We start from the raw sequence: 15,950 nt of genomic DNA on the forward strand, positions 1-15,950 counted from the left end.
TCTACAGCTTAGATTCTGTTGTTGTTGTTGTTGTTGTTTGTTTTAATGTTTTGTTTTTGGTTTTTTGGGTTTTTTTTGTGGGGGGGGGGCGTTTGCTAGAAAGGGTTTTTCTTTGTAGCTTTAGAGCCTGTCCTGGAACTCGCTCTGTAGATCAGGCTGGTCTCAGACTCACAGAGATCCTCCTGCCTTTGCCTCCTGAGTGCTGGGATTAAAGGCGTGCACCACCACTGCGTGGCCAGCTTAGATTCTGAGCAGAGAAAGCGGACAGTGTACCATTCATCACATAGTACAAGAGCTGCTGGGAATGATTTGGAAAAACTGAAGGAAGACGAGCTGCAGAAAGCTGTGTGTCAGGGTCGTCTGTATTGAGAAGGTACAATCTGAGCCAAGATTTGGAAAAGATAAACAGGTGGCCATCAATTATCTGGAGAAGCATCCCTTCGTGGAACAGCTAGACTGAAGGTCATAAAAGGTGTCTGTCCTGTGTGTGCAACAAAAGAGCAATGTGAACTGAGTGGTGTGAACAGAGCAATGGTAAATGATGAGACTCCTGGTGATGGAGCCCAGGCTAGGCTGTACGGTGACTCCTGGTGATGGAGCCCAGGCTAGGCTGTACGGTGACTCCTGATGATGGAGCCCAGGCTAGGCTGTACGGTGACTCCTGATGATGGAGCCCAGGCTAGGCTGTACGGTGACTCCTGATGATGGAGCCCAGGCTAGGCTGTACGGTGACTCCTGATGATGGAGCCCAGGCTAGGCTGTACGGTGACTCCTGATGATGAAGCCCAGGCTAGGCTGCTCAGTGACTCCTGATGACAGAGCCCAGGCTAGGCTGTACGGTGACTCCTGATGACGAAGCCCAGGCTAGGCTGTACGGTGACTCCTGATGACGAAGCCCAGGCTAGGCTGCTCAGTGACTCCTGATGACAGAGCCCAGGCTAGGCTGCACAGTGACTCCTGATGACGGAGCCCAGGCTAGGCTGTACGGTGACTCCTGATGACGAAGCCCAGGCTAGGCTGCTCAGTGACTCCTGATGATGGAGCCCAGGCTAGGCTGCACAGTGACTCCTGATGACAGAGCCCAGGCTAGGCTGTACAGTGACTACAAATCACTGTGAAGAACTTGGGTTTTCACCCGGTAAAATGGGGAGCCACTGGGGAAGTTAAACACAGGATCTCTATTGACCTAGTTTCAAAGTATTTCCTGTGTTGGGGTAGGGGAAGTATGGAGACTCTGGAGGGAGGGGCTTGCTTTGATCCAATTTAAGATGATGGTATTTAATGGCAGAAGAGTAACAATCAAGGTAGTGGTCGACATGAAAAACCTGGAACTATTTTGAAGGTAGAGTTTGGTGGTTTGAGTGGGAATGTCCCCATGTGAACACTTGGTCCCTTGTTAGTAGCAGGGTTTGGGGATGTTTAGGCGGTGGAGCTTTGCTGGAGGAAGTATGTTATTGGGGGCCAGCTTTCAGAGCAGAGGCCTCATGCCACTTCCTGTTCGCTCTGCTTTGTGCTTGCATTAAAGTTGTGAGCTCTCAGCTTCCTGATTCTGCTGCCTTGTTTGTCAGCCACCCTGCCTCCCTGCCATGGAACACTCTTATCCCTCTCTCTGGAAGCATAAACCCTAATCTCTCTCTCTCTCTCTCTCTCTCTCTCTCTCTCTCTCTCTCTCACACACACACACACACACACACACACACACACACCTTGGGTGTAGTGTTTTAATCATAGCAGCAGAATGATACCCAATACACATAGTCAGCAGAATTTTCTGAGGGACAGGATCTACTCGATGACATTAAAAAGGATTCCTGTTGCTTTCCTGGGTTTTGACTTAGCAGGGATTGAGCTGCACTATTTGAGGTAGAGAAAGTTGCAAGGCAAGCCTGGGAAGCAGCTGTGAGATGCAGATGGGGCATGCTGATCGCGAGACAAGTCTTACACTAGTAGCAATGCAGTGGGACAAATGATGTGTCCTTCGGAGTCTGGCCTGGCCGGCAGTCTGGAGCAGAGCCTGGGAGAGTGGCGTCTCAGTACTGGATAGTCCCCGCTCATCATGGAAGTCAGGACACAGCCTGGGAGAGACCGCACACTCGGGAAATGGTAACATGATTGCTTACTGTTAGAGATGACAGGAACTTAGGATGTGGCCTGTTTGTCATTGCATGATGTTGTATGACGCTGTTCCTGGGGACACAGGAATGAAGTCTGTTAGCTCCAGCTGGAGGAATGACATCAGACCAAAGTATGGTTACCTCCACCGTTTGTCTTGGTGAGCCAGGGAGCTTTATTGGATTCCCTTACAGGAGTGTGGGCAAGAGATTATTTAGGAGAGCAGAACTGACTCAAAGACAGCCATGTCACCAAAGCCTATCCCGCATAGTGACAGCTCATGAACTCTGGGAACCTGGAACTCACTGCAGGCAGCCCCACAGTTTAAAGAGTGCCCTGCCCGGGTGGCTCCGGTGATCTGGCCATCTTCCAGGAAGCTCTGCTGGTCTCTGCTTCCCCCAGAAGGCACAAGCTCAGCTTCACTGAGAGTGGCTGTGGGCAGACCTTGCAGTTTAGTGTGCTTGACAAGGGAGAGGTCTGTTCCATCGCCTCCACTTCGGAGCCTCCCGAGGCCTTGGGCTCTGCCTCCTGAGGCCCTGGGCTCTGCCTCCTGAGCTCCACAGCTCCCATTTGATGGAGTGTTTCACCTCCATTTGGAACATCCCGGGTCTTGATAGTTTCCTCCAAGATGAAAGGTTTTATCTAGAAGGAGACTGTTGCATAACATACGAACATTTAATTTTAAATTTCAATTGTGTATAAACATAATAAAATATATAGAACATAAATCTTAAATATCTTATGCTACTCTGTACCCCTTACCTGCTAAAATATTACATTTTACAAATGTGAAACTCCATATTGTTTAAACAATAATTCAGTGGTCTCAGTCTTCCAGAAACTGCAACCCTTTAATACAGTTACTCAGGTTGTGATGACCCTAACCATGAAATGATTTCATTGCTACTTCATAACAGTTTCGCTCGTTACAGATATCTGAGTTTGCTGATGGTCTTGGGGTTTGGACCCACAGGTTGAAAACTGCTGTACTGACTTGCCACGCCCACTTCTCCTCCTCAGCTCTTGGCAACTTCCATTCTGCTTTTGCTCTCTATGGACTTGATTATTTTAAGTCCTTAATATAAATAAAGTTATATGATACTGTCTTTTTGAGATTGGGTTCTTTTTCTTAGCATAATATCCTTAAGATCATGAACATAGTAGGCTATATAAAACCCCTCTTTTCTTTTAAAGACAGAATACTCTTCCATTGTACACAAAACCCTTTTTATGTATGAATTCATCTTTTAATGGACATTTGGTGGTTTCCAGTTGTTAGCTATTATGAATGATGCCTTGAAACTAGGCATATGAATGTGGGGGGGGCATATGTTTTTTTTAAAAAAGCTGTTGTATGTATATGTTGTGATTGCCATAGGTTTTCCTCTTCTTCTTTGTATAATCTATCAGCACATTTTTATAAGATATTTGAATGCTATACTATATAGGTGGCAGACATGACAGCCTTTATTCATTGTTTTGCCTCATCCTGTTTCACGTTCCTAGTTACCTGATGGAGGAAGGTCATTGGCTAATAAAGGAACTGCCCTGGCCCATTTTATTGGTTAGAGGATAGGTGGGAGGAGTAAACAGAACAGGACGCTGGGAGGAAGAGGAAGTGAGCTCAGTCTCGACTGCTCTGCTCTGGGAGCAGACGCCTGAGAGAGTCGCCATGCCCTGCTCCCGGGATGAAGCTCCGACCCAGGATGGATATAGGCTAGAATCTTCCCGGTAAGCGCACCTTGGGGTGCTATACACAGATGATTAGAAATGGGCTAAATTAATATGTGAGAATTAGCCTAGAAGAGAATGGGCCAAGCAGTGATTAAAAGGATACAGTGTCCGTGTAATTATTTCGGGGCATAAGCTAGCCGAGCAGGCGGCCGGGGTGCTGGGGGAACGCGGCCCCGCCGCCCCTTATTACTACAGTTACCTTTTTCTTGTTACTTCCATTCTCTCTTCGTTGATTTAGAGATTGAGCACCTGAATCTATATATTCAAATCTGAGAAACTACAAATGTCTTAGATGTCTTGAAGGAGTCAATTAAACAAAAAAAAAATAGATGCTTTAAAAATGCTTCTTGGATTCTGGAGCATTTCAGGTGCTCAGGATGCAGATTCTCAGCCAGTAAAAGCTGTGCACATTTTTCCATAACCAAAACATTTCAAGCATTTAAAATACATTCAACACATGCATCTGTTGCATCTTATTTCCTGTGTGGACTGTTACAGCATTGTAAACTGTCACACATGCAATTATAAACATTTAGTACATAGTTTGACTTCCTACGAGGTAAATTTCTAACACCAGATTTCTTCACTGTAGCATGAAGTTTGTAGACTGAGTTTTATAACCTTGATGACATTATTGTTATCCCTTTAAGATGCTCTCAGTTTCTTAGCCAAGGTCTTTCAGCTAGCACACGAGATGCAGTGCTTTTCTGCAGTCTGTCGGAGACATGAGAAAAACTTTAAAGGGGGCTAGGAGAGGACTATAAGGGCTGGGTGTCCAGCTCAGTGGAGAGCTTGTGAATCCAAGTGCAGATTCCCCAGCAGCTACATAAAACTCTAGGCATGATACTGGTCACCAACACTGGTGGCAGGGGACACGCAAGTCCTGGAGGCTCCCTGGCTATCCAGTCTAGCTGGAAGAATAACTTCCGGATTCAATGCTAGACCCTTTCTCAAAGAATAAGATGGTTAGACCTCCCAGTGTGGGAGGAGACAGGCAAGTCCTGGAGGCTGCATATCCAGCCAGTCGGTCTAGATGCAGTGAGTTCCAGACTTAGTGAGAGCTTTTGTTTTGAAGAATAAGGTAAATGGACAGGCAAGGGGACTCAGCAGGTCAAGGAGGTTGCTGCACAGACCTTAAGTTCTCTGTGTGTGCCTACCTGTGTGAGCTCATTCACTCCCGCAGAGACAGCATTAAAAAATGCCTTGTGCTAAAAACAACTGGCAAACACCCCCTTCCCAAGTGACCGAAGTAAATATATCACGTGTTAATCACGCTAGAGCAATAGAATGACGTGATGATGCGACAGTGAGAACATACCATGAAGACTCTCGGAAGGACATTCTCTGCAAAATGCCCAACAGTATTCTTCTGAAGGGCTGACGTCATGCAAAACCAGTGGAGTCTGGTGTGTCTGAGAGCAATGATGGCTCTAGCGTGTGATAGCTGGACTAAAGCTTGTAAGAGAAAAAGGGTGTTTGTAGAAAATTAGTGAATTCTAAATAAGAGCTAACGCTTAGTGCTATAACAAAGTCTGCATGCAATGTATTTTATTGACAAGTCATTTTAGATGAGAATCTATGCACAACTTTGTTAATCTAACATTTCTTTTAAATGGGGTTTTGTGTTTGGTTTTTACTATCTCTATACTTCTGGGCTTCTACTAAAATTGCTATAAGAAGCTTCTCTTGTTCTCTTAAATACCTATGAAATTTCCCACAACACATAATAACCAAACCACTAAATGTACAGAAGAAAAAACAAAGACTATTAAAAGCTTCAAGGCAATGAGATGAAGTGACATAAAGGCAGACCTGTCAAAATAACTCCTGACGTCACTGAAGACTCTACAATCCAGAAGGGCCTGGGCCAGATGTTCTACAAACTCTCAGAAACCACAAATACCAGCCCAGATTACTATAATTAGAAAGGCTTTCTATTGCAATAGATGAAGAATGAGAAAACCATACTTAAACAGTATCTATCTACAAATTCAGCCCTACATCAACCCGAAGAGGCTAACCACACTCAAGAAGACGCAGGGTGAGACAGTTTTAAAGCAGAATTTTACCAGACTTTCAGAGAAAGATTAACACCTGTACTCCTCAAATTATTCTACAGAATGTAAAAAGAAGCAACTTTGTGCAATTCATTTTGTGAGACTAGTTACACTGGTAGTTCAACCACACAATGATTCAACAAAGAAAGACAATTACAGACCAATTTCCCCCAAGGACATATATGCAAAAATATACATACACACAATGTAATGTTTTCAACTGTTAGAAACAATGAAATCAGGACATTTGCTGTTTAATGATTAGAACTAGGAAAAAAATTCATTCTCAGTGAGGTAACCCAGACCCAAAAAGAGAAATATAGTATGTATTCACTTATATATGGGATGTTAGCTGTTAAGTCTTTGATAAGCAATGTACAATCTATATCACCATAGAAGTTAGGTATAGAGTAATTGAGGGTTGAATCTCTCTAGGTGTGGAAATAGAACAGAATAGTTATAGATGGGTGGGGGAGGGATGAGGTGGATGAAATGGAAACAATAAATCCAATAGGGAGGGTAAGGAAAGATAGGGCCAAAGGACAGCTAAGTCCAAAGACCATTTGTGGGGTCCTATGCAAACCTAATACATAGTAGCTTCCTAAAATACATGTAAATACGAAGGTGATTCAAATGGAATCCCCAACTGATGGGGAGATGGACCAACTAGGTCTCTCTCGTCCCCAAATGAAGCTTCCAGTTCCAGGAATGAGATACATCTGATCTAGTTGTTGGCCAAGTGGCCCCCAAGGAACCCCCAAACAATCCAGGCTATTGTTAAGGCTAAATACCAATCACCAAAGTGCCAGAATAGTTAAGTAAGATACAAACCACTAGGCTAATTCACAGCCTATTGCTTTATCTGTCAGAGCCAATTCTTTAACTGTAGGTCATTCTGGGATATAAGATCCCTGTAGTCAATGTGCAATATTCTAGGTATGAGCACCCTTTAGTTTCTGTTCCCTGTCACCCCATAAGCCCACACTCAAAAAACGGTCTCCCAATGTGAGAAGGCTGAGGCAGGCACAAAAAGAAAGGAGGTTTTATTTTATTGTTGTTCTCCAAGAGTCGGGACAAAGTAGCTCATGAAGTGTCGCAGGTTTTGCCAGCTGTCTTCCTCATGGCGTGTGTGGCACCTGTGACTGACTGCTCAGGACACCTGTGCCTCCCTGCTGTGCCTCTGGGGAGGCCTCCTCGCTGGTGTGCTTCTGTTATTACTTTTCTTTTAAATGACTTTAGAAACGGTGTCCTCTGTCCCCTTCCCTGTGCTTCCATGGTTTCTGATTGTGACTGAAGGGTGAGAACTTGTTTTAAACAGTAGACTGATAGAAAGTTTCTAGCCATGGCTGATCTGTAACAATGAATTGATAAAAAAAAAATTGTGAAATTGATCTCTTATTATAAAAATTCTGGGTGCATCTATGGGAGGTAGTCTGTAGAAAAAGAACATTTGTGAAACCCGTCATACAGGATAAGCTTATTTCTAAACACATGAATTGTTTCTTTTAATATGTGATGGTTGTGGATTTTTGTTTTTGAATTGTGTGAGTGTGTGTGTGTGTGTGTGTGTGTGTGTGTGTGTGTAGGTGTGTGTGATGGGGAGGGAGGGAGGGAGGGAGGGAGGGAGAGAGAGGAGAAAAGGAAAGAGATTTATTAAAGTGGCTTACAGTCAGTCTGCCTAGTCCAACAATGGCTGACAGGAAAGCTAAAAATCTGGTAGTTGTTCAGTCCTTGAGGCTGGATGCCTCAGCTGATGAGGCTTTAATCATTGTCAGAATTCTGAAGAAGGGGTTTCTAAGAGCAGAGGAATGTCCCAGCATCAGGATTGATGAACTTGCCAGCAAGAGTGAGGGCAAGCAGGCAAAAGCAAAGGCTTCCTTCATCACCGTCTTATATGTGGGCTGCCGCCAGAAGGTGTGGCCCAGATTTAGGGTGGGTCTTCCTGTCTCAAATGATTGGTTAAACCTCACGTCTTCTTCCCAGCTGCTTAGGTTTTTGTTGATTCTAGATACAGTGAAGTTGAGAACTGAGATTAGCCATCACAGCCCACCTTTTAGCTTTTATAATTCAGGCTGAAGTTGAACCAGTTGGAGTTTAAGTGTATGTTAAAGTGTCTCCCTGTGCTTTCCATTGAGCTGCATCCTCAAAGCTGCCCTCACGGGGACCACAACAGACATACTTAGACTGCTCCGCTATGCTTCAGTTGTCTCACACCCAAATCCCCTGAAGCTTGACTTGCTGTGTACTTGAGGCACAAACAAACAAACAAAAAAGGATTTTAATAGCATTCTATCAAAATTTTCAATAGTACTTGCTTTGGTAAACCATACTTAAGTCGTATCAGAGTTAGTTACAGCTCAAGGTGTCTGTTGAAAGCCATGTTAATTTCTGCTTTAGTCATGGGCCTGTCTAATTATTGAAACTTCATGTTTTCTAAAATCTGGCTTAACAACTGAATTTCAGAGGGAGCACAGAAATGAAAGCAGTCGTGGTTCAGTACATCTTGTTTCGCCACTCGGGTTGAATGGGGTTTGAGGACTCAGCTGGGCTTTTCGGATGGGCTTTGTTCTGAGTTACCTGAAGGCTTACGAGACCTTCAGCAGCTCTCACTTAGATATTTGAATCGTGCAAAAATGAAACTTCCTTTCCTAACAACAGCTTCTTAAATGTTTACTTTTTGTTTCAGTTATAGTGAATTTCTGATAGAAATTTTATTTCTCCTAGTCGGGGTTTCTTTATTATTAATATTAATTATTAATTAATTATTAATTATTAATATTGCCCTGTCACACCCTCCCAATTGAATCTATCAATAAAGAGAAAACATTGGCATACGACTTTCTATAAGTCTGAAGTTCAGCATATAACTTATATCAGAAACAGAACAGAGGACCGACTCGTTTCACTTTGACATTACTTTCGTCGTCTCCATGCCAACTGTCACAGTTGTATTTTCCTGTTTCTTTTGAATAATTAGATCGTAGACTGACCCTAGAATATCACCTAGCACCTACATCCTGCCCTTTCTGCAGACAGAGAGGGTTCTTTATACAGACGCTTCCCTTCCGCGTGAACATGACGCTTTCTCAATCTCGCGGAATGAGGTCTCCCCAGCAGAAGCAGTCAAGGGCAGCATGTGTGTGACAGGGTTCCTAAGGTCCTGCAGCGCAGTGCCATCAGAAGAACAATGACTCTGAAGAACCGTGCAGTGTCTCTGTATTTACTTTCCCTTTCCCTTTAAACTCTAGGCATCAATACCTGTCCGAAGGTCAGTCTACCTTGTACGACAAGCAACACAACCACAGAGGCTCAGGGAATAAATGGGAGGACACCAGCAAAACGCTCAGCTGCAAGTCCAAAGCCACAAGGTTTGTACTCTGGGGCTCTGTGATTGGCCAGGTTTAAGAAGCTGCAGAGAATGAATGCAGGTCATTTGGAGTGCCTGTACGCCTGCCTGCTCAGGTGGAGACCAGGATTTGCTCTGCTTCTAAAACAAAGTGTGCATTCTTTATTATGATCCTTCCTTTATTACAATGCTTTGCATGTTTCTGAGTTGCTTTAGAATTTTGTTGCTAAGGCTTTCTGAAAGAAGTCTTTAAAATGAGTTTAGCGTATTACCCACGAGATTATGGAATTCTGGCCACTGCTGTGTTCATAGTGATATGAAGTATGACTTGTCAAGCAAAGTCAAAAAGTCGGTGACTTACATAACAAGCCCAATTATCATCTTTAGTTCTGGCCATATCCCTCTATAACAATAAAGTGAATATAGACATAGAAAGTTTTTAACTGTGATTTAAGATATTTCATGTGCAAAACGCAAGACAACCCTTTGCTCAGTGCACCAGAGTTGAAAGATAAAAATGATAGTAAACTGAAATTAATGTACTTCTGGTTTATGTAACTATGAAAAATAATAACAATAAATTGATATTTAAAAGGCCGTTGTGGCTTTACTTGCTTTTGGAGGATGTATTGCTTCACTACAATGTTTTCCAGTCAGAACACTGAGAAAACCAAGGCAGCGGTCTAGTGACCACATACCAAAACTATCCTGTTACCTAGTGAGGCAGTGATGGCCTTGTTTTATTGTTTCATATAGTTGAATGGTTAAGTCAATATATTGTTACTTTAATACTTACTTCCTATCTTTTTAAAATTTATTTAATTAATTTATTTATTTTTACAAACCAATCTGAGTTCCCCCTTCCTCCTCTCCTCCTGCTCTCCCACCTTCTCCCCACCCCACCCCCCATCTACCCCTCAGAGAAGGTAAAGCCTCCCCTGGGAAGTCAAGTAAGTCTGCCCCATCATCTCCTCGAGGCAGGACCAGGACCCCCCCCCCCCACTCCATGCCTGTGGTGACAAGGTATCTCTCCACAGAGGATGGGAATGGGCTCCCCAAAGTCAGGTCATGCACTAGGCTTAGATCCTGGCCCCACTGCCAGTGGTCCCACATACTGCTCAAGCCACACCATTGTCACTTGTCCTCAGGGGGCCTAGTTCGGTCCTATGCAGCTTCCCCAGTTATCAGTTTGTATTCTGTGAGCTCCCACTAGTTCAAGTGAGATGATCCTGTGGGTTTCCCCATCTTGCTCTTGACCCCTTTGCTCATATTATTGGTCCTCCCTCTCTTCGACTGTACTCCGGGAGCTTGGTCCAGTGGTTAGTTGTTGATCTCTGGATCTGCTTCCATCACTTTCTGGATGAAGGTTCTATGATGTCAATTAAGGTAGTCATCAATCTGCTTACAGGGGAAGGGCAGTTAAGGCATCCTCTCCACTCCTGCTTAGATTCTTAGCTGGAGTCATCCTTGTGAAATTCTGGTAATTTCCCTGCTGCCAGGTTTCTCGTTAACCCCATAATGGCTCCTTCTATCAAGATATCTCTTTCATTGCTCTCTCTTTCTGTCCTTTCCCAAACCTGACCTTCCAGATCCCTCCTATTTTCCTTCCCCCTCCTCTTGTACCCTCCCCTCCCTGCTTCCACCCTCATTCCACACTCACTCAGGAGATCTTGTCTATTTCCTCTTCTCAGGGGGAATCCATATATGTCTCTCTTAGGGTACTCTTTGATACCTAACTTCTCTGGGGTTGTTATGTAGTCTGGTTATCCTTTGCTTTATTTCTGATATTCACTTATGAGAGAGTATGTTCTATATTTGTCTTCGTGGATCTGGGTTATGTCACTCAGTGTGTTATTTTCTAGTTCCATCCATTTGCCTGAAAATTTCAAGATGTCATTTTTTTTTTTACCTCTGAGTAGTACTCCATTGTGTAAATATACCACATTTTCTTTATCCTTTTTGGGTTGACGGGCATCTAGGTTGTTTCCAGGTCTGGCTATTATGAGTAATGCTGCTATGAACATAGTTAAGCAAGTGTCCTTGCAGTGTGAGTGTGCATCCTTTGGGCATATGCCCAAGAGTGACACTGCTGAATCCTGAGGTACATTGATTCCTAATTTTCTGAAAAACGGCCACAATGATTTTCACAGTAGCCATATTCCCACCAGCAGTGGAAGAGTGTTCCCCTAACTCCACATCCTCTCCACCATAGGCTGTCGTCAGTATTTTTGACCTTGGCCATTCTGACAGGAGTCAGATGGTATCTCAGGGTTGTTTTGATTTGAATTTCTCTGATGACTAAAGATGTTGAGCATTTCCTTAAGTGTCTTTCAGCCTTTTGAGATTCTTCTATTGAGAATTCTCTGTTTAGATCTGTACCCCATTTTTTAATTGGACTATTTGGTATTTTGATGTCTAGCTTCTTTATTTTGGAGATCAGCCTTCTCAAATGTGGAGTTGGTAAAGATCTTTTCTCATTCTGTAGGCTGTTGTTTTGTCTTATTGACTGTGTCTGATTTACAGAAGCTTCTCAGTTTCAGGAGGTCCCATTTATTTGTTATTCTCACTGTCTACACTATTGGTGTTATTTTTAGGAACTGGTCTCCTGTGCCAATGCATTCAAGGCTACTTCCCACTTTCTCTTCTGTGAGGTTCAGTGTGTAGGTCTTTGATACATTTGGACTTGAGTTTTGTGCATGGTGATAGATATGGATCTATTTGCATTCCTCTACATGTCAACATCCAGTTATATATATATATATATATAATTTTTTTTTCGAGACAGGGTTTCTCCGTAGCTTTTGGTTCCTGTCCTGGAACTAGCTCTTGCTTATTTTTTGCTTCTTTGTCAAAAATCAAGTGTTCATATGTGTGCAGATTAATATCTGGGTCTTCGATTTGATTCCATTGGTCCACCTCTCTGTTTTTATGCCAGTATCAAACTGTTTTCAATATTGAGCTTAAAGTCAGGGATGGTGATGCCTTTAGATGTTTCTTTATTGTACAGGATTGTTTGGATTATCTTGGGTTTTTTGTTGTTGTTGTTGTTGTTGTTGTTTTTTCATATGAAATTTAGTATTGCTCTTTTGAGGTCTATGAAGAATTGTGCTTTGATTTTGATGGGAATTGCATTGACTCTGTAGATTGTTTTTGGTAAGATTGCCATTTATACCATGTCCATGAACATGGGAGGAGCTCTTTCCACTTTCTGATATCCTCTTCAATTTCTTTCTTCAAAGACTTAAAGTTCTTGTCATACATGTCTTTCACTTGTTTGTTTAGAGTTATCCCAAAATATTTTATGTTGTTTATGGATATTGTGAAGAATGATGTTTCTCTTATTTCTTTCTCAAAACCCATTTATCATCAGTATGTAGGAGTTCTCTGGTAGAATTTTTGGCATCACTATGTAAACTATCATATCAACTGCAAGTAGCAACAGTTTGACTTCTTTCTTTCCAGTTTGTTTCCCCTTGATCTCCTTTGGTTGTCTTATTGCTATACTTAGAACTTCGAGTTCTATATTGAATAGATAGGGAGAGAGTGGACAGCCTTGTCTTGTTCCTGATTTTAGTGGGATCACTTTGAGTTTCTCTCCATTTCATTTGATGTTGACTTCTAGCTTACTGTATATTGCCTTTATTATGTTTAGGAATGTTCCTTGTATCCCTGCTCTCTCCTAGACCTTTATCATGAAGGGGTTTTGTATTTTGTTGAAGGATTTTTCAGCAGCTAATGAGATGATCATTCTCTCCATATTTATTCAATATAGTTTACATAAGTGACGCCAAAACCTCTGTCAGAGTGCTATGAACTTTCCTCTTAGCACTGCTTTCATAGTGTCCCATAAGTTTGGGTATGTTGTGAGGTCATTTTCTTTGAATTTTAGGAAGTTTTTAATTTCTTTATTTCTTCCTTGACTCAGTGGTGATTTAGTTGAACATTTTTCAATTTTCATATGTTTGTGAGTTTTTTGAAATTAATGTTGTTGTTGAATTCTAATTTTAAGGCATGGTTATACTATAAGATACATGATGTTATTTCAATCTTTTTGTATCTGTTGAGGTTTGCTTTGTTACTGAATATGTGGTCGAATTTTAGAGAAGGTTCCATGAGGTGATGAGAAGAACATATATTCTTTTGTGTTTGGGTAGAATGTTCTATAGATATCTGTTAAGTCCATTTGGGTTATAACATCTGTTAGTTCCTTTCTTGCTTTGTTAAGTTTCTGTCTGGCAGACCTGTACATTGGTGTGAGTGAGGTGTTGAAGGGCTTAATATATGATTTCGTGTGTGGGGCTTAATATATGATTTAAGCTTTAGTATTGTCTCTTTTACAAATGTGGGCACCCTTGTATTTTGGGCATAGATGTTCAGAATTGGAACTTCCTCTTGATGAGTTTTTCCTGTGACTTTCTTCATCTCTTTTGATTGATTTTAGTTTGAAGTTTATTTATATTAGGATAGCTACCCCAGCTTGTTTCTTAGGTCCATTTGATTGGAAAATCTTTTCCTAACTCTTCACTCTGAGGTAATGTCAGAGGTGTGTTTCTTGTATGCAGCAGAATGATGGATTCTGTTTTCATATCCAATCTATTAGCTTGTACCTTTTTATAGGTGACTTTAATCCATTTGTATTAAGAGATATTAATGATCAGTGATTGTTAGTTCCTTTATTTTTGTTTTTGTTGGTGGTGGTGGTATTGTGTGTGTGTTTCCCTTCTTTGTGAATTGGCTGCTGTGTGATCATCTCTTGCATGTGTTTTTATGGATGTAGCTAACTTCTTTGGGTTGGAGTTTTGCTTCTATACATTCTGTAGGCCTGAACTTGTGGATAGGTATTGTTTAAATCTGATTTTGTCTTGGAATATCTTGTTTGTTCCGTCTACGGTGATTAAAATCTTTGTTGGGATTGCATCTGTGGTGCCTTAGTTTCTACAAAACACCTGTCCAGGACCTTCTGGCTTTCATTGTTTCCATTGAGAAGTTGGGTGTAATTCTGATAGGTCTGACTTTGTATGTTACTTGGTCTTTTTCCTTTGCAGCTCTTAATACTCTTTGTTCTGTATGCTTAGTGTTTTGTTTATTATGTGTCAAGGGGACTTTATTTTTTTTTGTTGTTTATTTTGTGTTCTGTAAGCTTCTTGTACTTTTCATAGACATGTCCTTCTTTAGGTTGGGAAAGTTTTCTTCTATGATTTTGTTGAATATATTTTCTGTGCCTTTAAACAGGACTTCTTCTTCTTTAATTCCTGTTGCCTCATAAGGGGCAATTTAATCCTGGTACTGTGAACCTGGTCTAGGCTGAGGAGCTCATAGGCTCTTGTTGGAGGCTGTTGTGAAGACATCACATACTTTGGCTAAAGAGCATAGAGAAATCAATTAAATTGACCAGGACTCTTCCTTCCTGCTGGCTACCTTTCATTGCATCAGAAGTTGCCATGGAGGCTGCTAAGGAAGACATCAGTGGTCTCACCCAGAGCTGGACCTTGCATGCTTCATACAATGTCACCCAGCCAGGCCAGATGTGCATTAGTGGCATGACTGTTACGGGATAAACAACTGCTTTTTAAGTTTGATTTGATACTTGTACCACAAGAAGGAATTCATAAATGGTTAAGTAAACTTGTTTAAAAGTCCATGGCTAGGGAGTTCAAAGCCCCTGTGGTGGGACTTGCTATGGTTGATTTACTGAGCCTTTTAAATATTTGTGTTTGTACCTGTAGACCTGGATTACAAGGTTTCTTAACCTTCATCAGAAAGCTTTCTGTAGTGGGCAGTAGTTAGTGCAGAGACTCCTAACTGGCCCAAGTGTTAAGAATGTGACTGAGTGCTCAGCCTGAGGATCACCTGTGTCTGCTTCTCACTTCTGGGTCCTTACATGGCCTTAGGGACTGGACTTGACTGGGAATGTCAAGGGAATGAAGAAAAGACAGACAGACACATAGAAAAACTTGGATCAGGTGGCCTGGGCCCTCTGATAGGAAACCAAAAGCTGCCCAAATCTCACCGTGTTTATTCTATACAGTTGAGCATGGAAGCAAGGTTATTGCATACAGATGACTCAGTGAAGCAGATTTAGATAATCTCCATCCATAGGATCAGCCTCTACAGGTGAACGAGTCTTCATGTCCTAAACATGCAAGGAGAAGCGATGATGGACAAATTCAGCGCACACGCTCAACATTTACACTTGGCACCCCAAGTAAGGCTTTGCCATCCCTCTGCCTCACCTGGAGAAGGCTTTGCCACTCTGTAGCTGAGACATTAGTCCTTGATATGCCCATGCTTAGGGCTTTATTTGTTCTCTACATCACCCCATACCACCCTCTAAGGCTCACAAAACTCCCTGGCCAATGCCCTGCCTGGCTGGTGGGTCTAGATGCTATGAGAAAGCAAGCTGAGTGAGCTCAAGGAACAAGTCAGTAAGTAGTAACACTCCAGGACCTCTGCATCGGCTCCTGCCTCCAGGTTCTTACTGTTTTCCTGCCTTGACTTCCCCCAGTGACAGATGTAAAAGCTGTAAGATGAAATAAACCCTCTCTTCCACAAGTTGTTTTTTGTCACGATGTTTGTCACAGAAATAGAAACCCTAAAATGCCAATAGAGAAAGATTGTGTAAAGAACTGTGGCCATAGGCTCTTGCCTACAATTTTTGACAGACATTTCTAGTTATATAAAATTACAGTTTCTTAGCTCTT

The 15,950-nt window shown here is 42.2% G+C and overlaps 1 protein-coding gene across 1 annotated transcript in view; it reads left to right on the forward strand.

Moving 5' to 3' along the window:
- Fgd4 (FYVE, RhoGEF and PH domain containing 4) overlaps positions 1-15,950 on the forward strand; it is a 119,495-nt gene that overhangs the window by 38,454 nt on the left and 65,091 nt on the right. The window contains exon 2 of the mRNA XM_041677976.1: positions 9,152-9,271. The gene's annotated coding sequence lies outside the window, so the exon portion shown is untranslated. The remainder of the gene's footprint in view (positions 1-9,151; positions 9,272-15,950) is intronic.

The sequence above is a fragment of the Microtus oregoni genome, unplaced genomic scaffold, assembly GCF_018167655.1.
Source record: "Microtus oregoni isolate MIOR12 unplaced genomic scaffold, Mior012 000029F_ref0000214, whole genome shotgun sequence".
Classification (NCBI taxonomy): Eukaryota; Metazoa; Chordata; class Mammalia; order Rodentia; family Cricetidae; genus Microtus; species Microtus oregoni.